Source organism: Saimiri boliviensis, chromosome 14 (genome assembly GCF_048565385.1).
Source record: "Saimiri boliviensis isolate mSaiBol1 chromosome 14, mSaiBol1.pri, whole genome shotgun sequence".
Taxonomy (NCBI): domain Eukaryota; kingdom Metazoa; phylum Chordata; class Mammalia; order Primates; family Cebidae; genus Saimiri; species Saimiri boliviensis.
In genome coordinates this window covers 87,080,316-87,105,569 of record NC_133462.1, presented here as the reverse complement: position 1 = coordinate 87,105,569, position 25,254 = coordinate 87,080,316, and the positions used below count along the sequence as shown (strand labels likewise).

Here is a 25,254-nt window from a genome sequence, read left to right as displayed (position 1 = left end):
GGAAGTTTGAATGACAGAAATGACAGAGGCAAACCTTTTATTTTTATGGCAAAGGGTTAGCAGTTTGGGCTTTGGCATCCACCAGACCTGACTGTAGATTTCAGTTCTATCACTTATTGGCACCATGAGGCATAACCTTTCAGAATCCAGCTCTTTACATGAAAAGGGGGATAATATCTCTTATCCATTTTGTAAAGTTGTTATGAGGAATCAAATGTCTCAAAAATGTGCAAATACTTAAGTGTAAAAAAACACATAACTCGGTATGGTCTCTAACATAATCTTCATAAAGAGTCTTTTTTTCCCTTCCCCTTTGCTTTTAAAAGTCATCAGGTATGTATCCATGGCCTGCATGGGTACATGATCAGAAATGACTGTGGCCGCTGATGAGAAAGATGTCTCAAATTCCAAAACGTTTTGGCCTTATTATTAGATGCCAACATGACCATTAAAACAATGGTCAAACGTTGTATCCTGAACTGTCTAAGGAAAATTTATGTATGCAAGGATGGGCAGCAGGTGTGGCAGCCCTGGCTCTCCCATACAATGGATGATGGGGGAAAAAACGGGTATCTTGGAAGGATAGAGATGGTAAACTAAAAAGCAAAAAACTAAAAAAAAAAATTGTAACCAAGAAATTCCGTTCACACAATTTATAGAATTAAATCTTCAAGGATATATTTTCTCATTTAGTAAATATTTAATGTCTACTACGTGATTAGGACGTTTCTAGGTTCTGAGAAGAGAGTGAGCAAGAGTCCAGGAATTTTCTCCTTTTCATAGAGTTTACATGCTAATGAGGACCTGTATGATAAATAATTATAATCATTAATATTCTCTATTCATAGATGGCATTAATAGTAATCTTTGGATTATCTGTCACTATAGATGATATTAATAGTATCTACTAAATACACTATTATCTGTTATTAATATGTAATACTCATTATGAAGAGACCAAAATGTAAAACTATGTTTAAGAATGATGAGGGCGCTCATTTCACACTCAATAGGCAGGAAGCTGCTAAGAGGAGATGGCACTTCAGCGAATTCTGAACAAAAAAACAAGAGGCAGCCACAATCTGAGAGAGCATCTCAGCCCACGAGGACCAGGAGAAGCCAGTCTGGTAGATTACATATGCAGTGAAAGAGGAAGGTGAGAGGAGATGAAAGGGAAGTTCTAGGCAATGGCCATACGGCACCCTGCAAGCCACAAAACAGAGTATAGATTTTATTAAGGTATTTTCAAAGCCCCTGTACGATTTTAAGCAAAGGAGTGTTATGTTTCGTTAATGTCATGTTACGTTAACAGGATTTCTTGTTTTGAACAATCACTTAACCACTCTGCAGATAACTGATTAAGGACAGCAAAAGAGTGGCCCTGTGGACAACCAGTGAAAGGTTACTACCTACACTGGTCCAGGCAAGTTGAGACGAACCAGATGGTGCCTGGAGAGTCACAAGGAAGGGGGAAGATGTAGGATGTATTCTGAAACTGATTCAATGAAACTGACTGAGGAACTGAATGTGGGGAATGAAGAAAGGAGAAAAATAACACCTAGGCTTTTGCCTAGATCTGGGGAAGGAGTGAAGGCTGGGAAAGAGAGACGAGACAGATGGGGGAGAAACAAGTTTGGGGGTGGTGTGGGAAAACCTAGAGTTCTGTTTTGGACATGTTAATTTAGGCATTCAAGTAAAGATGCCATGCTTGTTGTGGAAGCTGAATTTCAGAGGTCATGGATGGAGCTGACATATGGGGAAAATGGACCCAGATATAGTCAAAGATTTACATGCAAGGATATACTTAAAGTTGCAATACAGAATGAATGAAACAAAACTATGGGATAAATAAACGTGGGTGCATTCATACAAGACAATGTTACATATCCTTGGAAGTAAGTTTTAGAATAATACTTAGAGAAATGTAAAAATGGCAATGTATTGTTATACTATGAAGAGGTATGACCAATGTGATCCCATATTTGTATAAGATGTATCATTTTCCTAAGTCTAAAGTATAAAAATATTTGTAAGAATTACTTTGGAGTTTTTCAGTGGTGATATTATAGGTGTTTTGAATTGTTTTTGCATTTTTTTATATTTTCAAGATTAGAAAACACGGAAAAATTAACGACCATAAAAGCAAATACCATTAAAAAATATCAGCCCATGAGTTACAATAAAATAGCTGAAGACATTAAAGAGTTAGCAAAAATACTTTAACAATATTTCACTTAATTTCTTAATATTATTGTAAAGTTATTGAGAATATGAAAGCATTGGAATATTTTGTAATTAATTTGCTTAAATAGTGGCCTTTAAAAATATTTGTCAAACAAAAATCTCTCAATATTTTTCCTGTTTCACACCCGTACATGTTTTGCCCCAGAGAATTTTGCACACAAAATGCCACACTTCATCATTTGTAGGTTTTATTATGAATAAGTGGTATGTAGTCAATCCGCCTATCACAATGAAATTTATTTGAAAAAGTGCAACGTGATATCCACTGCTGTCAATCCCCAAATAAATGGACAATAGCCATACAATGTATTGTTTCGCCTGAAAGGTTAATTTTGTTAACACCTTGGAAATGATCAATTGTGCAAGAATTCTGCCCTACAATAACGAGAAGGGTAAGATCCTGGACAGGGAATTAATTCTGGAACTCCAGTGGTATAGTTATTATACTATACAATTGCAATTGGATATACATATATAATTAATGCAATATGTTTCCTTGATAAGTTGTAGGTTCTCATATCATCTAATGAAATGAAACTATTTAATCAATTCAGGTATAAGAAATGTTGGCCAGCTTCTTACAACTAATAATAATCTCTTATTTTTGCAGTTAAAGCAATCAGGCTCTCTTGAAATTCATCCTAACTTTCCCTGAAATCTTATGAGGCATATCTGATATTTTAAAAATTAGCCCCTCAGAATTTGGGTTTAAACTTTGATGTAGTGGTTGAACTGTCAGTTGTTGGCATTCGATTAAATATTTTTGATTGAAATGAAGCAATTAGGGAAAATGTGTTTTATATGCTCAAGGTTAAGCTGAAAGGCAAGATTCCATTTTAAAAAGCAAAGATTTAAGTAAGTGTTCAAGGGCATATCAGAACACATTTTTAGGAAGTACACTGTAGAGATACTCAAGCTGACAAATAAACTGATGAACCCAAGAAATATGATCCTGACTCAGGCTCAGAGCATCAGTTGGTCACCAACGGCTCCTACAGACTGTGAATAATAGAGACAGCCTGCTTTGCTAGTATGACCTTTTCACAGTTTATAAGACTCATAGACTTACAGTGAGGAAGTCAAAGGGAAAGTGATAAGAGATAACTGTTGTGCAAAACATTTCTGATGCAAATCAAAACTACATTGAGATACCACCTCATGCCAGATAGAATGGCGATCATTAAAAAATAAGGAGACTACAGATGCTGGAGAGGATGTGGAGAAATAGAAAGCTTTTACATTGTTGGTGGGAGTGTAAATTAATTCAACCATTGTGGAAGACAGTGTGATGATTCCTCAGGAATCTAGAACTAGAAATCCAATTTGACCCAGCAATCCCATTACTGGGTATAAGCTCAAAGGATCATAAATCATTCTATTATAAAGACACATGTACATGTATGTTTATTGTGGCACTGTTCACAACAGCAAAGACTTGGAACCAACCCAAATGCCTATCAATGGTAGACTGGATAAAGAAAATGTGGCACATATACACCATGGAATACTATGCAGCCATAAAAGGATGAGTTCATCTCCTTTGCAGCGACATGGATGAATCTGGAAAGCATCATTCTCAGCAAACTGACACAAGAACAGAAAACCAAATACTGCATGTTCTCCACTCATAAGTGAGTGTTGAACAATGAGAACACATGGACACAGGGAGGGGAGCATCACACACTGGGCCCTGGTGGGAGGGGAGTTAGGAGAGGAATAGCGGGGGGTGTGGGGATTGGGGAGAGATAGCATTAGGAGAAATACTTAAGGTAGATGACGGGGCAATGGATGCAGCAAACCACCACCATGGCACGTGTATACCTGTGTAACAAACCTGCACAATCTGGACATGTACCCCAGAACTTAAAGTACAATAAATTAAAAATATATACATTTGTGTTATACTTATTGCAAGTCTAGCAAAAGCTTATGTGAGTGGTTAAGGAGTGGAAAAGGATTGGCAGATACTCTAGATGTTTCCGGGCATAAACATTCACTCAATCTATATTTATTGAGTATCTTTCACGTGCCTTTCCCTGTGAAAGCATCTATCTAGGGTGACAAAGGAAAATCAGCAATATATATGTAAGAGGAGCTCAGAGACCAGTTAGGGACAGGAGAGTCAACATACAGTGATTGTTTTCAGTTTTATTTGCTAAATACTTAGTAAATAAACCAAGAAGCTGACACAGGTGACTCATAATTCTTACACAAGGCAAAAACTTTTGATCTGTATATTAAAGGATGAGTAGACAGTTTCCAGGTAGAGAGGGAAAGGCATTATAGGCAAAGAGAACACGAGCCAGCCCTGAAAGACAAAAGAGCTGAAAACGTTTCACTGGGGAGGATGCTGCCCCAGTTCCAGTGTTAGGGCTTTCTGCAATCTATCCATCTGAAAAAAGGCTAATATATAGAATCTATAAGAAATGTAAGCAAATTTATATAAAAACATCCCATTAAAAAGTGGACAAAGGACATGAGCAGACACTTCTCAAAAGAAGACATACAGGCAGCCAACAATCATATAAAGAAAAAGCTTAACATCACTGATCATTAGAGAAATGAAAACCAAAACCACAATAAGATACCATGCCATGCCAGTCAGAAGGGCAATTATTAAAAAGTCAAGAAACAAGAGATGCTGGTGAGGTTGCAGAGAAATAAGAACGATTTTACACTGTTGCTGGAAATATGTGAGTTAAACCATTGTGGAAGACTTCTGGTGATTCCTCAAAGATTTAGAACTGGAAATACCATTTGACTCAGCAATTCCATTACGGGTTATATAACCCAAGGGACTATAAATCATTCTATTATAAAGACACATGCACACATATGTTCTTTGCAGCACTATTCACAATAGCAATGACATGGAATCAATCCAAATACCCATCAATGATAGACTGGATAAAGAAAATGTGGTACATATATATACCATGGAATACTATGCAGCCCTCAAAAGGAACAAAATCATGTCCTTTGCAGGGACATGATGAAGCTGGAAGGCCTTATCCTCAGTAAATCAATGCAGGAACAGAAACCAAACACCACATTGTTCTCACTTATAAGTGGGAGCTAAACAGTGAGAACACATGGACACAGGGAAGGAAACACCACACACTGGGGCCTGTCGGGGAGTTGGAGCAGTGGGGAAGAACAATAGAGAAAAGTGCTAATGCATGCCTGGCTTAATATCTAGGTGGTTAGTTGACAGGTGCAGTAAAGCACCATGGCACACATTGACCTATGTAACACAAACCCGCACATCCCGCACACGCACCCCGGAACATAAGATAAAAGAACACGAAACAAAATAATGTGTCTGGATTTTGATGTTGAGATAAAGAGAGAGACATTTACACGGAGAACAAAATATTCAGAGGTGTGTTAGAGCAGTCCCCAGTGGCAAGGGGAATGACCACAAGGATCGGAGAGACCATTAAAAGATTTATTGCCATAGTTGAAGTATGAAGCCTCAGAGCCAAATAGTAATCATAGCAAGGCAAAGAAGATAGTTTTAAAGGAGGTTTGAACAACACTGACAGAGAACTCAGATGTAAAGATTAGTTTTGTCCAGCAGCCAGCTGAGCACAGGAGTAGAGGTGTCAGGAGCAATGCAATCCGGTTGCCTTGATCAAATCTGCAGGCAAACAGAATCAGAGCAAAAGAAAGTAACTCTCTGACCTACTTAAATAGGCTTTTACACTTCTCAGCAGAGCCCTGGAGGGTCTCTTAGCCTCATGCATGAATGAAAGAATGAGATTAAAGTCCATGATCCAGTTACTTTTTAAAATTAAAAAAAACCCTTTTATGTATTTATTCTGAGCTTGTAACTAATGTCCCCCCAAATCAATAACTAAATAGAAGCATCATTCAATTCAATTCAATTCCATTTAACTAACGTGTATTTGCTTTCTTCTACATATGTTGCTTTGTGTTACTCTCCTTGAGAAAGTTAACAACAAAGCTGAAATTAACTAACAATTTGGAACTCTTTATAAATAATGAGTTCTTCTTGTCAGAGATTTTTACCATTTCTGTCTTGAAACTTATTTTATGTGCCTCTTCTATGGGGAGGCTGTTGATGTATTCCTAGGTTGAGGAGGCCCCTGTCATTACAATAATCTGTTTAATGTGTTTTAACAGGTTTAGTATTAGGAGTATGAGAATTGACCTGGAGCTTTACCTACTCTGTTTTTAGACTGCTACATTTTGCAGGTTGTTAGTACTTAGGGTAGAAATCCAACAATTCTTGTCAATAATTTTCACTTTGGCAAAGTTTTTTTGTTTTGTTTTGTTTTTGAGATGGAGTCTCACTCTGTCCCCCAGGCTGGAGAGCAGTGGCACAATCTTGGCTCACTGCAACTTCCACCTCTTAGGTTCAAGGGATTCTCGTGTCTCAGCCTCCCAAGCAGCTGGGACTATAGGCACACGCCACCATTCCCGGCTAAATTTTTTACATTTTTAGTAGAGACGGATTTTCACCATGTCAGTCAGGATGGTCTCTATCTTCTGACCTTGTGATCCACCCACCTTGGCCTCCCAAAGTGCTGGGATAACAGGCGTGAGTGAGCCACTGGCCTGGTGATGAACGTTTTTTAATATTTGCTTTCTGTGTGAAGTAGTGGAAAAAAAGGGTAAATTAACCTTGAGATGCTATTTGTGTTTCTCTACCTCAACATTGTGTTGTCCCATTGCTAAAAAACCATGAGACATTATCATTTGACTATATTATTTTTTTAATCTATATTTTTTTTAAAAAAAAGCTAAAATGAGACAAATTGTCAGGAGTGACTCTGAAAATCTTTAATGGCTCATTTATGTATTAAGCATTGATTTTTATGTCAATGGCATGAAAGTTGAATAATCTTGATTTTGGAAAGCCACTAAAATAATGTATTCAGAAAACCTAACAGTAAAATGTTTTCAAACATGAGTATGTGCTTCATGGAAAGAAAAAGACGTATTTGTAAAGGTACATGCATAGTTAATGTTTCTCATTTCCTCCAACAGGAATTGACTACTTCGTCTGTCATTGCAATATAGCAAACAGAATTTGACACCTATTTACTGGCTCAGCTCAATAAAGAGATCACTATATTGCCTCCAAAAATCACTTAAAAACAATTGATTTACTTTTCAGTTGGAAAACTGTCTCAGCACATTGCATGAGTGACAGTTTTCCCAATTTTTGAATTGTTCCTTTTGATGCAGGACAGGTGAGCTCCAAATTGGGGCTTAGCACATGAGGGTTTTTGGCTTCACCCAGGAAATAATTGAAAGGCAAACTGGTGGTAGGGTAGAAGAAAACAGCTTTACTGAAGAGGTAGCATCACAGCTGCATGACTGCTCGTGTAGAGTAAAGCTCCCCACAGTCATAAAGCAGCAGTTCAGGGCAGTTCTTCAATCATATTTATTGAATATGATTGAATGCTTCTTTTAATTGCATGCAGATTAAGGGGCAGTTTATGCACAAATTTCTAGAAAAAATGTAGTAACTTCCAGGTTGTCTGGTCACTGCCATGGAAAGGGGTAGTAACCATTGCCATGGCAATGGTAAACTGACAGAGCACTCTGGTAGGTGTGCCTTATGGAAAGCTCCTTCTGCCCCATTCCTGTTTTAGCAAGTCCTCATGTTTCTGGTGTCTGAGCTCTGCCTCTGAAGCAGAGTCCCACCTTCTGTGTCACAAGATCTCAAGTGCACATGCCAGATTATATTTCTAATAAAGTAATGTATATAAATCAATGACTCTAGTTCCATAACCAAACTTCCATGTGATTAAATAATATAAGCGCAACACTTCGATGTTGCTCCATGTTTCAGCACAGAGAAGACTTAAATGTTGATCAAAGAACTAAAATATTGGGAGTTGTTTTTCTTTCTTTGCTGAAAGGGTAACAATTTTTTCCCCCTTTAGGTCTCAGAGTGCTCACATTTTCTGCCCCAATCACCCCTCATAACCACTCTCTTCAGTGTAATCCAGAAATGTTCATCTTCAAATGCATAAAATAGAGACTTATAAAGGTATCAGAAAACAAGCAGGTGTTTTGTCAAGTGTTAGCTTTTGAAACAATAAAAAATATTTATTTCATGCTGGGCCTGGTGGCTCACACCTACAATCCCAAAACCTTGGGAAGCCAAGAAGGGAGGATCCCTTGAACCCAAGATATGAAGACCAGCCTGGGCAATTAAGTGAAACCCTGTTTCACTTAATTAAAAAAAAATCCCTGTTTCACTTAATTAAAAAAAAATAATTAGCTGGGTGTGGAGCATGAACCTGTAGTCCCAGCTACTTTGGAGGCTGGAGTGAAAGGATCACTTGTGCCCAAAAGGTTGAGGCTGCATTGAGCTTATTGTTAAGATACACACACACACACATATATATATATATATATAAATTATATAAAATTTTTATATATAATATGGTATATATCACCTATCCATAGCAGAAATAGATGATATATAATAGAATATATATCATATATTAAATATATATAAAGAAATAGCCATATTTCCCTCAATGATACTTATTATTGCTATATTGCCATAGTTACTTGAGCATATCCAAGCTTTAATAATGTGATAATACCTACATAATTCTATTATATTTCTGGTTACACAACTGGATGAATTTTCTTGATATGGCATTTATGGTTCATTTAAACATTACTGATTTTTGCTTGATAGATGTTAATCTACAATAGCTTATGTGCTGAAAACTGGAGTAACCTATCACCTATTTGTCTCTCTTAAAAATTATCTTTATTAGTTTAATGCTTTACAGTTACCTATCTACAGCCATCTGTGAAATCTGAGTGGCTTGACACAATTTTTGCTGCTTATAACTCTACCTCCTTAGCCCATGGTGACTTCATTGTATATGACTGGTATACAGCAAGCAACAAAGATGGGCATCAGGTGTTAAAACACTGTTTTAGTAGACTGAATGATCTTTCATGTTAAAATTGTATGATAAAATTCCAGTTAAAAGGGCACAATTCAAGATAAACATTTAAATTAAACAATTTTAAGTCCTTTTCTGAGTGATGATTAGTTAAGCCTTTATTGACATAGAGAGCTTTTATTTTGGTTCAGTTACTTTTCACTCCATTTTTAAACAAATAGCTTAAACCTACAAGAATGATAACATGTGCCAGGCACAGTCACTCATGCCTGTAATCCCAGCACTTTGGGAGGTCAGGCGGGAGGATCACCTGAGGTAGGGAGTTCGAGACCAGCCTGACTAACATGGAGAAACCTGGTCTCTTAAAAATAGAAAATTAGCTGGGCATAGTGGTGCATGCCTATAATCCCAGCTACTCAAGAGGCTGAGGCAGGAGAATTGCTTGAACCCAGGAGGTGGAGGTTGTGGTGAGCTAAGATTGCACCATTGCATTCCAGCCTGGGTAATAAGAATGAAACTCTGTCTCAAAAAAAGAAAAAAAAAAAGAATAAAATTTATACACATGGTCCACCTTTCCAAATGATTATTGGTAGGTGCCTTCCTTGGATATATGAAGTATACATATAAATTATACAGCATGTATGTGTTTTATATTTATGTAAATAGGCTTTAATATGTATACTTTAAAAACAGTGATGAATTCAAGCCTGGAGTATTGAACAAAAGCAATAAAAAGAAATGTAACAGTTACTACAATAAAAGAAAACCTTAAGAACTATTTAAAAATATTTTTCTTACTAACTCAGGGCAGTCATTCTACTTTCAGTTAACATGAGGTCAGAAAATTTCTTATTATTGTTGAAATGCTGTTCTAAAAATCAAATTTTCCAGCCCACCCAGGGACACCAATCAATCAATCAACCAACCAATAAAGCTTAATGATAAATTAAGAAGGCAGTAGAGTCACATATACATTTTCAAAACTCCTGTCATCTTTCACTAAAAATACTTAAAATGATATGAACATCATGACAGATTAAAGTTGCCACTTTTCATTTTTTCTGGTCATTGTTTTTACAGATTTAATAACAATTTTAAAATAACATACATAATGAAAGACATTTCATAGAAATCTTTGTAACATGCCAAATGCAATTATTTATTGTGCAATCTAAGGACAAAATGTTTCATTAATCATTTGGATTATTAATTTTATCAGTAACTATTGGTTGAGTTCTGGACTCAGGAATAACAAGGATGAACAAGACAGGAAGTATCCTCAACAAGCTAGCACCATAGTGAAATAGTTGGTACAGCAACCAATCATTGCAAAATAAGTGAGCATGATTTACAATAGAGGGATGCATATGGTACAAAGGAGAAGAAAAAGAAACAGTGAATTGTAGGGGGAAGATTAAGGAAGTTTCACAGATGACAGTGCCTGTAAACTGAGTTTGGAAGAAAGAACATGCGTTTGATTAATGGACAGTACATGTAAGCACAGGGAGGTCCGTGGGATTATGGCATGCAGGTAAGGCTTGGTGCTTCTAGGTGGGGCTTGGTCAGCAAGGAGGTGGAGGAGGTTGGGAGCCGACACATGAGAGAGGGTCACATACACCTCTCCGGGAAATTTACAGCTCGTTGATTCCACTTCCAGTCACCATTGAGCAGGCTCTGTTCTTAAACGACTCACTCCCTGCTTGGCCCACAATACGGCCTGCTCATTCACAACTCTGTTCCTAGATTTACACTCTTCCCTTTACTCTGATTATGTTATGTGTAAAGTTAGCGCCTATTTTCAGAATCCCACTGTAATAAAGATTTCATCTATTTCATGTCTCGAAATTACATCAGATAGACTTCAGGTCTGAATATCTCATGTCTGCTCCATAGTCTAGCCCTGTGGTATTGAATGAAATGGGTCAGTCTGCTCTAGTTTTTAGAGATTCTCATTTAAGTAGTATCAGATAGACATTGGACTTAATCAGTCTCCTTTAGGAGAATTTTTTTTTTTTTTTTTTTTTTTTTTGAGATGGAGTCTCTCTCTGTCACCTAGGCTGGAGTGCAGTGGCACAATCTTGGTGCACTACAACCTCTGCCTCTCAGGTTCAAGTGATTCTCCTGCCTAAGCCCCCTGAGTAGCTGGGACTATAGGCTCATGCCACCACACCTGGCTAATTCTTGCATTTTTTGTAGAGACAGGGTTTTACCATATTGGCCAAGCAGGTCTTGAACTTCTGACCTTGTGTGCTGGGATTACAGGCGTGAACCACTATGCCCAGCCTATTATTTTGTATTTTTAGTAGAGACAGGGTTTCACCATGTTGGCCAGGCTGGTATCAAACTTCTGACCTTAAGTAATCTGCCCACCTCAGCCTCCCAAAGTGCTGGGATTACAGGCCACTGCACCATGCCAGAAGGAGACTTCTAAAGACACACACAACTTAATTTGTGATGTTCAGGTAAACATCACAAATATATATAATGACCATAAACCACAAAGATAAGTAGAAATCCACAAGAATCTGTCTGGTTAGTAGATATGATTTGGCTGTGTCCCTACCCAAATCTCATCTTGATTCCCACATGTTACGAGATGAACCTCGTTGGAGGTCACCGAATCATGGGGGCAGGTCTTTCCTGTGCTGTTCTCAAGATAGTGAATAAGACTCACGATATCTGACGGATCTATAAGGGGGAGCTCCCCTGCACAAGCTCTCTCTGTGCCTGCTGGCCTCCATGTAAGATATGACTTGCTCCTCCTTGCTTTCCACCATGATTGTGAGGCCTCCCCAGCTTCATGGAACTGTCGGTTCATTAAATCTCTTTATTTTATAAATTGCCCAGTCTCAGGTATGTCTTTATCAGCAGTGTGAAAGCAGACTAACAATACATTGGGGCTGGCTTTCCAACCCCATAACCTTGCTTTTGTCTTTTTATTACATTCTAAATCCTGATATGAGACTTCATGACATGCATGTTGGCCACATTGAAGGGTGGAAGTATGGAACAATGCAGACCCTAGGAGAGCAGAACAGCGTAACATCAGCTACATGGGTAGCTCTCACACAAGCCCCCATGGAGGGACAGCAAAGCAGCAACCAGGACTGTACCCATGTCCATGGCATATAGGTTCTTAACAAGAAACACACCCCTAAAACCCTTTATGCCCAAAAGCTTCCTCCATAGCCACTAATAACCTCATTAGGGGAAAACACTATAAAGGCTGAAGCTACTGAAAAAATAAACTAGAAGAAGAATAGATGGGTGTGTGCAAAGCAGTCATAGATAACATTTCAATTCAAAATATAAGCAAGTCCGATAAGTCAGATTAAATTTACATGTGAAAGAGTTTCTGACCGCCGATATGGATGGATGCAGAGATGGACGAACCGAGCGCTGTCATTGTTTTGATGCTTTAAAAGGAACAAGTGAGGAACAAGTCTTGGCTTTCGGGTCTGAGTGACACATGTCAGCCTAGCAACTGGCTCAGCTAGAGAGACAAACGTGAAACATGGGCTCATGCTCTTGACTCTAAATATTGTCCTGAGTTATCAGTACTTTCCACCTTGGGAACAAATTGTGACTCATTTGGAAAATGTCACCCATTAAAACCACTGAATTTTGTCCAATGTAAGCCCGAAGGACAATATCTTAGGTTGATTCATAATAAAAACAAGTATACCTCTGATATAGAACTCATGATTATGAAAGTTCAAGCCCTTACTCCCATCATTTTGTGAAACATTTTCTACATTCATACTTCCTTTATTTTTGCTCTCCTTCTCTCTTGTAAAAAAAAAAAAAAAAGTTATTTTAAACATAGTGACAGTCCAAAATTAAAAAAAAAAAAAATCACCTAGTATTCCTTGATTGGCCTAATGAAGCCAATTTCTGTTTGTTTGTTTGTTTAGAAAAAAAGCAGTATTCCATAGTCAAGCTATATTTACATTTTGTTGTTTTATTTAAATATTTGTTTGTCTTTTTTGAAATTCTGAATCTAACAAGAAAAATCTTATACTTGGCAACATTTATAAAAGTCCTTTAAATATAACACATGGCAAGAATATTTTCAAATCCAGATGTTCTCTGATTTACTTTATTTTAAAATCATATTATATAATAATTTGTAATTACATCTTTACAATGCCTGACGAAGGTGATAGCTACCATTCCTTGTTTGGATCCTGTGTTAAGCCATCTGAACAAAGGTAGTAAGGGTATATTATAATTATTTCTATTTTATTTATCAGAAACTGAAGTTTATGAAAAGTTCACAATTAATAAATGACTTTGAACCCAGGGCTTTCTGATTCTAAAATCTGTGCTCATCATGATAATGCCACACTTCCCAGGGAACTGACTGATAACTCAGTAAGTATCACCCTGCTCCTAAACACTTGCCCATATTAACTCATGTAATCCATAAACAAGCCTATACAATAAGATAGATCTCTTTTTATTAGTCTCATTTTTACAAATATACAAACTAAAGAGAGAGGTTAAATGACTTGTCCAGCTTTGCAAAGCTACAAAATGGTGGAACTGGGTTGCAACCTCAGGCACTCTGACTATAGATCCTGCAGACTTCATATGCTACAATATTAGCCAGTGACTATGTCATCTATTATTAAGATTTTTATTTCATTTATTTGCAAAAATTTTATTCACGTAACAGACCACTGCCCTTCTAGTGAAAATCATATCTAATTTCTGGAATTAGAATTTGCAAACCAGTTTCATTGCATAAGCCTGGTTATATAACTTGTTTAAATTTAGTGGAAAAGTCTTTCTCAATATTACTGAATATATTAAGATTACATTTTCAGTTGTTCATTTTAAACAGGCTAGCTGTATTCTGTTAGCTAAAGAGAATGGTCATAGAAGATGTGAAAAAGAGTTTAGTTAACAAAGGTATTAAATACTGTATTTAAATAATATTTACTATCTCACCAAATTCCTATGTTGTTTCCTTAGTATCCTGAAACTATAAGTACACATAAGAAGTATCTAACGTATCTTTGCCTTCATGTGTAAAACGTGACAGAGAAAATCTAATAAGAGTAAACATGCTGGAGAGAAGCAGCAGTAGAAATTCCTTATGGTTGGTGGGGACTAGTGTGTGTGGGTGTGTAAGAAACATGTGTTTCCTCGTGTATCATTTAAACATGATTTTCTCAAAGGTACAAAATTATTTTGGGTCATAAATTAAAATTAATTATGATTTTATAATTTATCTCTTAGGTAACTAACATACAAAATAGAAGACTGTATTAATCAATTAGAAGAGACAATATGGTCACAACTTTTTCCAGCTCCCTACAGTGACATCAGATGACCACAGATAACACCATTTATTTTTACAGAGTTTGAGTGTTAGCTAATAATTTCATGTCCATTACCTCTTTTGACCTTGAATGGAATCTTATAAATTAGGTAAAGCAGAAGCAATTCTTTTCATTTTTCAAATGAAGAAACTGAGGCCTAGAGATTAGGGGATAGTCTGAGGACAAATGCTGGAGTTGAAATAAAATTAACATCTTCTGACTGCATTTAATTCCCTTTCCATAACACCATAAATATCATACACCAACTGTTAATATGATGCATCCGTAAGTGGAAGCACATCAAATATCCTACATGATAAAATTAAACTGTTTCAAAGTATAAACTAGGTAAAAGTTTTAAGCTTACATTGGCACCAGATCTATATGATATTAACCAGAAGACATCAAAACCGTCCAGTGACATTTTAAAATTTCAGTTAAAAAAGAGAGAATGTTCTATACTTCTAAATTCTATCTATCTAGGTACACATAATTACCATGCTTATATACTTATACCTAATTGATACAGCTTAGCATGCGTCTTCATTTTACAATTGGTTGACACATAGACTAATCTAGCCATATATCGTACCAGCAACACAAATACATGTGTTTTCCACATTTTTCATTATAAAAGTAGGTAGTCTGTTGAAAATTTCAACATATAACCATGTAAATAATATTAAGTAAAAAATACCTACTAGTGAGGAGACTTTGTGTTGTACATCATGATGGGGATGGATATGGTTCATTCAATCCACAGTCCACTGCGTGACTCATAACCAAAATATGTGCCATTACTGTTCATACCTAAACAGACACCAAAAGATGACAAAATCGGTCAATAAGTACGATCTCTTATGATTTGCATAAGATTATCTTTCTAATCTGTAACATAATAATAAAAAGATGTTTCACAAGCAACCCAACAGGAAGACCTTAACCTACATATCTCTGTTGTTGTTGCTGCTGTACTTATTTTATTAGCTTTAAGAATACAAATGGTTTTTGGTTACACGGATGAATTGTACAGTGGTGAAGTCTAGGATATCAGTGCACCCATAACCTGAGTAGTGTACATTGTACCCAATAGGTAGGGTTTATCCCTCACCCTCCTCAAACCCTCTGAATCTCCAATGTATGTCCATTAGGATCATTCAGATGCCTTTGCATCCCCATAGCCTAGCTCCTACTATAAGTGAGAGTATGCAACACCTCCATTTTGCAAACAATGTGAAGTACAGCCATGGGAACATACTACATAGTCAATAAATATGTCCGATTCAGAAGTAAATTTACCAGTAAATCAATGTAACATTTCTAGAAAGCCATATGCTTATCGACAAGAAAACCAAACTTACCCTGTGATGTGAATGTTTATGGCCTATGTGTTGAGCATTACACTATGTATGCATATAACTTTCATTCAGTCTTCACAATAAATCTGCAATGTAGTAGTCTCGCTTTACAGATTTAAAGACTCAGAGGAGTAAGGAAATTTGCCCAGGAGTCTGCCCTCTATAGAACCTGCTGGTTTACCATATCATGTGGACCATGCAGAGCACACCCTTCTTCCAATGATTAGTTGTGCTTCACATTCTACAATGTGACCAGCAGATATTGAATATTACATAAAGATGTATCTCATTGGTTCTTGGTCTCTCATGTAGTTCTCTAAAATACAAGCATGGTATTCCACTCATCTTTGTATGTCAAGATAGATATAAAGTGAGATCTCACTTTGAAATATAGTGCCTGGCACATACAAATACGTGCTGAGTAAATGAATGAATGAACAGCAACAACAAAAGTAGGCATTGGCATCTATTTTTTGCCTTAACTCACACTTTTGTTTTGTCAATCCTCCTTTAATTTACTTGCCAAAGTTATCTTTCTGTTTGCGATACAATCTCAGGAGAAGAAAAAGAATAATCTGAAATATCATTTGAATGAAGTTCAAATATATTCATTCCAAAAATTACACACTAGTTAGCAGTCAGTTTAATTTAATTCACTAAGAGATCGAATTCTATTTCTCAAAAACAGAAAAAGGTTAAATAATAAAGACATTTTTCAGAAAGAAAAAAAAATCCACCTTTTACCTGTAGATTAGATAACGGCTTCCTAACGGGACTTAACACCTACACACCTTCCTAGATCACAGGGGGAAGGACACAAATGCGGGAGAAAATTGAAGTCAAAGTCAACAGGCAGAGAAGCTGCATGATCACTAGGAGCCAGGAAAAGCTGCTCTGGGTTGGAGATGCTACAGAAAGACAGCCAGCTTGGAGACTCTAATGGTCAGATCCGAATTTACTCTGCAGAAAAAGCAGCACCACAGTAAACTCCTCAGAGCAGGAGTGGGCAAACTCCAGCCCTACTGCCAGTTTTTTTGTTGCCTGTGAGCTAAGAATGGTTTTTACATTTTTAAATTTTTGGAACAAACTAAAAGAATTGAGCGAATTATTTGAAATTCAAATATCAGAGGCTATAAATAAAGTTTTATTGGAACACAGCCACAGCCATTCATTTACATATTGTCTCTGGCTGCTTTCATGTTACCATGGCAGAGTTGAGTCGTTGTAACAGACACAGTATGACCAACGAAGCCTAAAATATATGCTATCTGATCCCTCATAAAAATCGGTTGCCGATTTCTGGTCTAGAGAATTGTTCATGCCTGATTTGGAGGAGACTGTATGACAGGAAGAGGGGTGCTTTAGGGCAGACTGGAAACAGAGGTTGGGAACCCCTGGCCCTACCAAAGATCACAAGCCTCAGGGACAATGCAATAATCGCCTTGAGTGTGGCAGGGCATTTCTTTGGGGACAGCAGGACTTTCCCTGGAGGAGGCACCAGAAATGAAGTCAGAGTCAGCCACACTTCGTGTCAGGCACACAGGCTGAGGCAATGAGGATGGGTGGAGAAATCTGGCCACCAAAATAGTGTCATTCTGCAACTTGCCAGGATGCCATTCTCTTCAAGGAAGTCTCCAGGGCTCTGACTCCCTCCCTTCAGAATGACAGATAACCTAGACAGCCAGTCCCCTTGCTGAAGCCCTGAGAAAGGCGATGATAACAGCAAATAGAAGAATTCTAAGAAAGTTAAAAAATCCTCTGTCTGCCCCCGTTTAAGGGCAAAGAGTGGACCACAGCAAAGATGCATGAATGGGTAAAAAATGAAAAACAAAAGCAAGCATGATGTTTATAGGGAAGAATCTCCTACTTCTATGGAGAGGTGGCATTTACTTTTGAAAAACACCAAAGGAAGTTAAAATCCATTTTGTAGAACATCTGTTTCTGAGACAACAGAGAACAGAATCCCAAAGATTTATCTTCAAGCAGAGAAGTTAATTAAGCTCAAATAAATGAGAAGATCCCTAAGTGGTTTCCCATTTAATTGCATCTTAGAGGTGAAGAGAAGGTGGGTTTTGAGTGGGAAAACTTGGCTCTAACCACCAATTCCGATATATTCTTATGACATGACCTTGGACAAATGGCCTCATATTCAACAGCCTCACTTGCATCACCTCTAAAATTGGGTCGGTCTGAGAATTCTAAGACAAAATATGCACAAAATATCTAGAATACTGCCTGTCGCATGGGAGGTACACAGTATTTACTAACCGCCCAGCTTGCTCTCTCTCTCTCCTCTTCTAATACTAATTTTCTACCACAATTATTACAACTATAGAAAACGGTTGCCAGACATTCAGTTCTCTCCTATGCTCCATACTTGACTTTGCCCCTTCTGTTTTCTCTGGGTAGACTATATCTTGTAATTTGGGGATCCTCTCTGTTTAACTGGTAAATTGCTATTAATTTGAAAAAATAATGATTCAGAAGCTAATTCGTACCAATCCTTAGTCCCTCAGGCATAAATATACTGCCATAACATTTTGTGCACACATGATTGTCATTTGTATTGTATTATTACTGTTTATGTATCTGTCTTCCCCAGGAGGTTCTATCTTGGTTATTCTTGATATAGTATAATATCAAGATGATTAATTATAATCTTCTGGGGAAGACAGACATTTAAAAAAATCACATTCACATATTTCTGCCTATCTACTGGCCTACTCTGCCTATCTACTGCCTATATTGCACAAGGGTCTTCTGATGGCTATTGCAGAGAGGAACTTCCTTCCGTAGCAGTTACACCCTGGGGTATTGCAGTGATTTCCAGACAGCTAGGTTTACAACAGGTTCTAATATTTGTTGAGAGAAAGAAATGAAGAATGAACAAGTAAAGAAAGAATGACAGAAAGACAATCTTGGTGAGGATTTGGTGTATAAAAAATAGGCTGGGCACTGTAGCTCATGCCTGTAATCCCAACACTTTGGGAGGCCAAGGCAGGCAGATTGCTTGAGTTCAGAAGTTCCAGACCAGCCTGGGCAACATGGTAAAGCCCCATCTCTACAAAAAATACAAAAATTAGCCTGGTAGGGTGGCGCATGCCTGTAATGCCAGCTACTCAGGAGGCTGAGGCAGGAGGATCACCTGAGCCTGGAAGGTGGAGGTTGTGCTGAGAGGTGATCACGTCACTGCACTCCACCCCGTCTCAAAAAAATAAAATAAATATAAAAAATGAACATAGCGTATTGCAGATGGTGTTGACAGTTTAGTAATCCTGGAGACCCATCCGGAAATATGTCCAAAATAAAATAAATCTCATTTTATGGATGTGAGTAAGTCAACTTTAGGCAGTTCTCAGTAACAAGTTCCATCTTTTCTTGAACACCTACTATGTGTTAGGCTATGTGGGAGGTACAACCTCTGAGTAAGCTATTATTTATATGTATTCACCAGAAGATATTGAAGATGAAAAAAATATAGGATTTTTTTTCTTGACTAAAGTCACACAGATATTAGTACAGTAAGTCCTCACTTAATGTTGATAGATTCTTGAAAACTTCAACTTTAAACAAAACTATGTATAACAGATTTTACCACAGGCTAATTGATATAAACAAGAGTTAAGTAACTACAGCATATTTTTTATTGCAAAGATAACAACAAACCTCTAAATAAAGACCTCAAACACTTCTAATATTAAACATGGAAATAAGTATGAGCTCTATATACATGTTAAAAGATTAATAAAAACAAATAAGATAATTATTTACCCAAGTGAATCAGTAAGTGATGGCAATCCTCCTAGTGGTGGATTAATTAAGAAATAAATGTGTGCAAAGCAAAAACTTTAAAGAGCACCTCTGACCACCATGCTGTTCAAAAACAATCATAAATATGTTGGCTTCCTGGATGCTTTCATACTGTCATGCACTGTCCTGCAATTGCGTGATTATTGTATAATTGAGCATTTCTACTTGACAATCTTTGTATTCATTCATTCATTCATTCGTTCATTCCTTTTTCAACCCACTTATTCCAGTTCAGGGTCACTGGTGGTCAGATCCCATCCCACAGCTCAGGTCACAAAGCAGGAGCTCACCTTGCATAGGACACCATCCCACAGCAGGCTGCACCCATACCCACTCACACTGGGACCCAGTAGACACACCAATGAAACTCACATGCACAGCTCTGCATGTGGGAGGGGACCTCAGTACCTGGAGAAAACCCACACAGACATGGGGAGTATGTGTAAACTCCACACAAACATTGGCCCCAGCTAAGAATTTTTTTCTCATCAATATTATGTAATTATATAATTACATATCAAGTTCTAAAATCTATGCATTTCCACATGACAAATAAAGATTCTTTTTTACTTTGATAAATGATGCTTGTAACATCGTATTTATTGTGTGAACAGTTAATAAATGGTAGCTGCTGTTACTACTGCTATTAACACCATAACACAACATCACAGAAACAGTTTAACATTATGGAATATATTAATATTGTTAAACAGTTTAACAATATGAAATATGTTATACTGCTAAGCTTACACAAAACTTTTTGCTATAAGAAATATGAAAGTTATGCTGATGTAAGGAAATGTTTGTAAATGCAGAATATAAAACAGTATGTCTTAGTTAATTAAAATTACAGGCAATATTGTGTATGGTATATTAGTAAAAATTAGAAGTCAGTATGCTGAAAATACTGAGACTGTGTGTTTGTAGGTAACTTATTTGAAGTTCCTCAATTCTTCTGAGAGCATGAAAATTTGCTTGAATTCAAATGTATGTTAAAACATTGTATGTAATTTCGAAAAGTGGTGTTACTATCCCAGACCTTCTCCGCATTTGAAATCTCATTTCTTCTGCTGCAACACAATAAATTACTGTTGTTTTTGTAAGAGTTGTTTGTTTGTCTATTTATTTTACTATTGGGAATGAAAACATTTAGAGGCAGATTTTTTTTAAAGGATTACTGGAGTGAAGTTTTCTTTGAAATAAAGTCATTTAAACCACTGGCTTCACTTAAAATAGACAGTTTACCTGAACGCTTCCCAATTAGCATAAAAAATCTAGACATCACAATGCCAACCTCTGTAGTAAAGGCTAAATTATGTTAACATTTTGTTAAGATAAAGTAGCCAACACGTGTTGAAAAGAAATTTATTTCTTATACAGTCATAGCTCACTTCACAATGAGGACCCATTCTGAGAACTGCATCATTAGTTGACTTCCTTGTGCAGACATCACAGAGTGCACTCACACAAACCCAGGTGGTATAGCCTGGGACACACATAGGCTATATCATATAACCTATTGGTCCTAGGCTCCCTGTACAGTGCACGTTGTACTGAATGCTGTGGGCAACTGTAACACCATGGGAAGCATCTGTGTATCTAAACATCTAAACATAGAAAAGCTATAGTAAAAATACCTTGGCTCACGACTGTAATCCCAGCACTTTGGGAGGCTGAGGCAGGTGGATTGCTTGACTCCAGGAGTTTGAGATCAGCTGGGGTAACATGGCAACACTCCGTCTCTACTGAAAAATGCCAAAATTAGCCAACTCAGGGGGCTGAGGTAGGAGGATCACCTGAGCCTTGGGAGGTTGAGGCTGCAGTGAGCCAAGATGTGGACACTGGACTCTAGCCTGAACAACAGAGTGGGACCTTGTCTCAAAAAAAAAAAAACCAAAAATAACAACAACAACAAAAGAACCCAAAATGGAATTATAATCTTACAGGACTACTGTTGTATAAGTGGTCCATCGTTGACCTGCACATAATTGTGTAGTGCATGACTGCACAGAAATATGAGAGAGAGATTTTAGCAGAACCACAATGGCAATAGTGACAAAGTAACTGCTACGAAAAAGGTGAGAATATCTGACAAGAGCAGCGGCTAAGATTCAAAATCATCTTTCTGCTCTGAGAGCTGTGGAAGGCTAACCCCACTGGGACATCCAGCTCAGAGCTCATCTTGGCCTCAGACTTTCATGTGAAGGGGAGTTCTAACCAGTGTCACTAACTCCTGAAGCAACTGACATGCTCTTATTCTCATGGAATTATAAGAGAACAAAGGCCAAAACATTTGAAAGAATTCTATGTAATCAAAGCATCTTTTAACAAAGCAGGTACAGAAAAATGACCTTGAACCTGACCACCAGGGAATCTGAAGCAGCTTCTTGGGCAGGAGGGGGTGGCTTTTCTTCCCTACCGCAGTTTGGTCCAGAGTTTTACATCTGACAGAGCTATGTCTTAAGCACACCAAAGGTTGGGTGGGCCTGGGGCAAATGGTGATATTCTGGATGAAAATGCACATTGTAGCTCAGTTTTCTTTAATTGAAAGGGTTATATGAAGAGTCTTTCTTCTCTTTTTGTTAAAATCCTGAGGTTATTTTTCATTAGCAATAACTATTTTAGGGCCTTTATCTGATAGCCACAGTGGAAAGGAAGGAACTAGGAAATCAAAGGGAAAGATAGCCTTGATGCAAAAGGCTCAGGCATCGCAAGAGGAGGCGGTAGATACCTCAGCGTGTTTAAAATTGCTACTGGGTACATTTATATGTGTGTTTACATTCGTAATGAGGCAACTGTCATTTCGTGTTTATATTTATTGGCTATTAAACTTTAAAGACAAGTTGTACTGAAAATTAACTCCTATATTTACTCCACATTTGCTATGCTATGTTCCAATGACTTTTTAAATGAAGTTTAAGGAGAGTTAAATTAAGTAGGCAGAAATCAGTAGATTTTTAAAATATATAATTTACAAAATAGAGACATGAGCTTCAACACCTATTTAAATTAAATCTGGCTCCAACATTATCTAATTGGGTTAAAACATCCCTTTGACAAGCAGGGGATAAAGGGTTCTCTCATGAATCTGAGCTGTCACAATAGAGCAGAAGTGGTCAAGCTGTTTCATAAAGGGGTACGGTGGAGTTTAGCTAATGTAGAGAGGTCAAAAGTTAGGGCAAAGGGCCAACAGAAAGAAACCAAAAAGCAGTTCCTCTTGGCATCTTCCTGGGAGAAAAGGAAGGAAAGGAAAATAATAAATTTCAAAGAGACTCTCAGCACGCTTTGTAATTGCATGGAAGATGAGAGCTATGTAAATTAAAGGAAGGGATACTTGGCAAACCTTCCCAAAAGGCTAAGCTACGATCTAATTATTTTAGCCCTTACATGCTCCTGCATTTCTCTTTCTTCTTTTTCTTTCTTCTGCTACTTCCCCTCTCCTTTTCTTTCGTCCTTTTTTCTCTCTGCCCCTCAACCTTTTCAGCTGCGGCAGTATCATAATTAACACTGCTCACGTGGCTACCCACATGCCAAGCACTTGTGACTGATTCTCAGGCATATTTTAGCGCTCTTCCAGCATTATTATCCATATTTCATAGAAGCTGAGGCTCATATAAATTTCAAAGCCAAATTAGTCAGTGAGTGGGCAAAGATAGAAATCTAATCTTAATCTATCTGATTCTTTAATTAATAAAGTAATGATTTTCAGGAGTGAAACCGTAAGTTGCAGATCTCAGGGTAACCACAGACCCTTTGCACATAAGAAATTAGGATGAGGATGGATGGATTTTGGGAACTGAATAAAAATACCATAAGAGCAAAATTCTGTATTGGAGACCCATTCAACTAAACATTCTTAAAATAAAAAATCAAGTAAGTATTTAGGGAACAAACGGAATTCAATTCTGAACCTTGCTGGTAGGAGGGGGTCTTTATCAGTGACTGAGATAAAGTTTGGAAGTCTGTTCCAAATCGCATGTTGAGATGTAATCCCCAGAGTTGCAGGTGGAGCCTGGTGGGAGGGGTTTGGGTCATGGAGGCAGATCCCTCATGGCTTGGTGGAGTCCTAGATAGTAATCTCGTTGTTTAAAGTATGTGGCATCTCCCCTTGTTCCCAACATGTAAATTGCCTGCTCCTGCTTAGCCTTCCACCAGGAGAAATAGCTCCCTGACTCTTCCCCAGAAGTCAAGCAGATGCCAGTGCTATGCTTCTTGTATAGCCTGAGAACCGTGAGCCCATAAACCTCTTTTCTTAATAAATCACCCTGTCTTAGGTGTAGCTTTACAGCAATGCAAGAACAGCCTAACACAGGACAGATGTAAAAAGAGAAAGGAGAACCATCATTACTAGTCCAGGAGTTGTCTAGACTGCAGGAGCAGTTAAAGGGATATATATATATATATATATATATATATATATATATATATATATATATTTTTTTTTTTTTTTTAAGAAACTGCAAAGAAATTGGGAATCAATCTAAGAATACTTAAGGCATTTAAAATATGCTGTGGATCCAAAGATAGAGCCCAAAGAAATGACACTTAAAAGTCAACTTTGAAGCCAAAGAAAGAAAAGAAAAAAAAATTTAATTATCACTTTAAAACCTAATATAACCCATTCTGGAATGCGAAGCTTTCTATCAGAATACATCAACAGTTGCAAAATATGCATTTAGATTAAAATGGAAATGGTTCCCTTACAACCTCTTCTGAGCAGTCCACTAGGATGCATAATAACTCTCAAGTACTCAAAAAGCCAGTACATAAGTGATTCTAAAATCTGAAAAGATCTTGATTTTCCTGGAAATATAATAAGACGGCGGGCAGCCAAAAGAACATAGAAAACATGAAGACCAGACTTTTCTTGCTTTACATTACCAGCCCTGGTACTTAGATGGCTATCTTCACTACTCTTTGGATATGTTCCTAGTTGTGTCTTAAAAGGAAATGATTTGTGACTCAGAAATCATAAAATTACCTCAAGTGGATGATGGTTTACTAATATCTTGGATGTGCACGTGTCTGTGCCTATAGTATGTTTTGGAATTACAATATTTACACATTTTAAAATTTTTCCTTAGTCTTTGGAATTGATAATACTTCCTTTAATGTCAGGGCAGAGTTAAAGATAACCACAGTAAGCAATCAAGAATGACTGTGATTATATTCTTATCTCCATAGAGACTGTTTGCAACAGGATGAGGATGACTGTAGCCAAGAGAATACTTGTAACCATGTCCTCCAGTTAGAATTTCTAAGTAAATTATAGAATGGAGTGTATTGAGGTTAGAACTTAAGGTAATCAATCTAACCTAAGCAAACCTGGAACCACGAAGATAAGCCACATAAATTCTATGTTGTCACTGCTTCCTTGACTCTGAATGGGGATGGAACTGGGGCAATGGATTTTCTTTTTCTTTTTCTTTTCTTTTCTTTTCTTTTTTTTTTTTTTTTTTTTTGAGACAGGGTCTCACTCTGTTGCCAGGCTGGAGTGCAATGGCACGATCTCAGCTCACGGAAACTTCCACCTCCCAGGTACAAGTGATTCTCCTGCCTCAGCCTCCCAAGTAGCTGGGATTACAGGTGCATGCCACCACGCCCAGCTAA

At 37.4% G+C, this 25,254-nt stretch overlaps 1 protein-coding gene across 5 annotated transcripts in view; it reads right to left on the bottom strand.

Moving 5' to 3' along the window:
- CHRM3 (cholinergic receptor muscarinic 3) overlaps positions 1-25,254 on the bottom strand; it is a 498,515-nt gene that overhangs the window by 332,765 nt on the left and 140,496 nt on the right. For 4 of the 5 annotated variants that reach the window (XM_074385379.1, XM_074385381.1, XM_039464330.2 and 1 more), the window contains one exon: positions 15,178-15,286. The exons of the other annotated variant lie outside the window; for it this stretch is intronic. The gene's annotated coding sequence lies outside the window, so the exon portion shown is untranslated. The remainder of the gene's footprint in view (positions 1-15,177; positions 15,287-25,254) is intronic. 5 annotated transcript variants of the gene reach the window in all.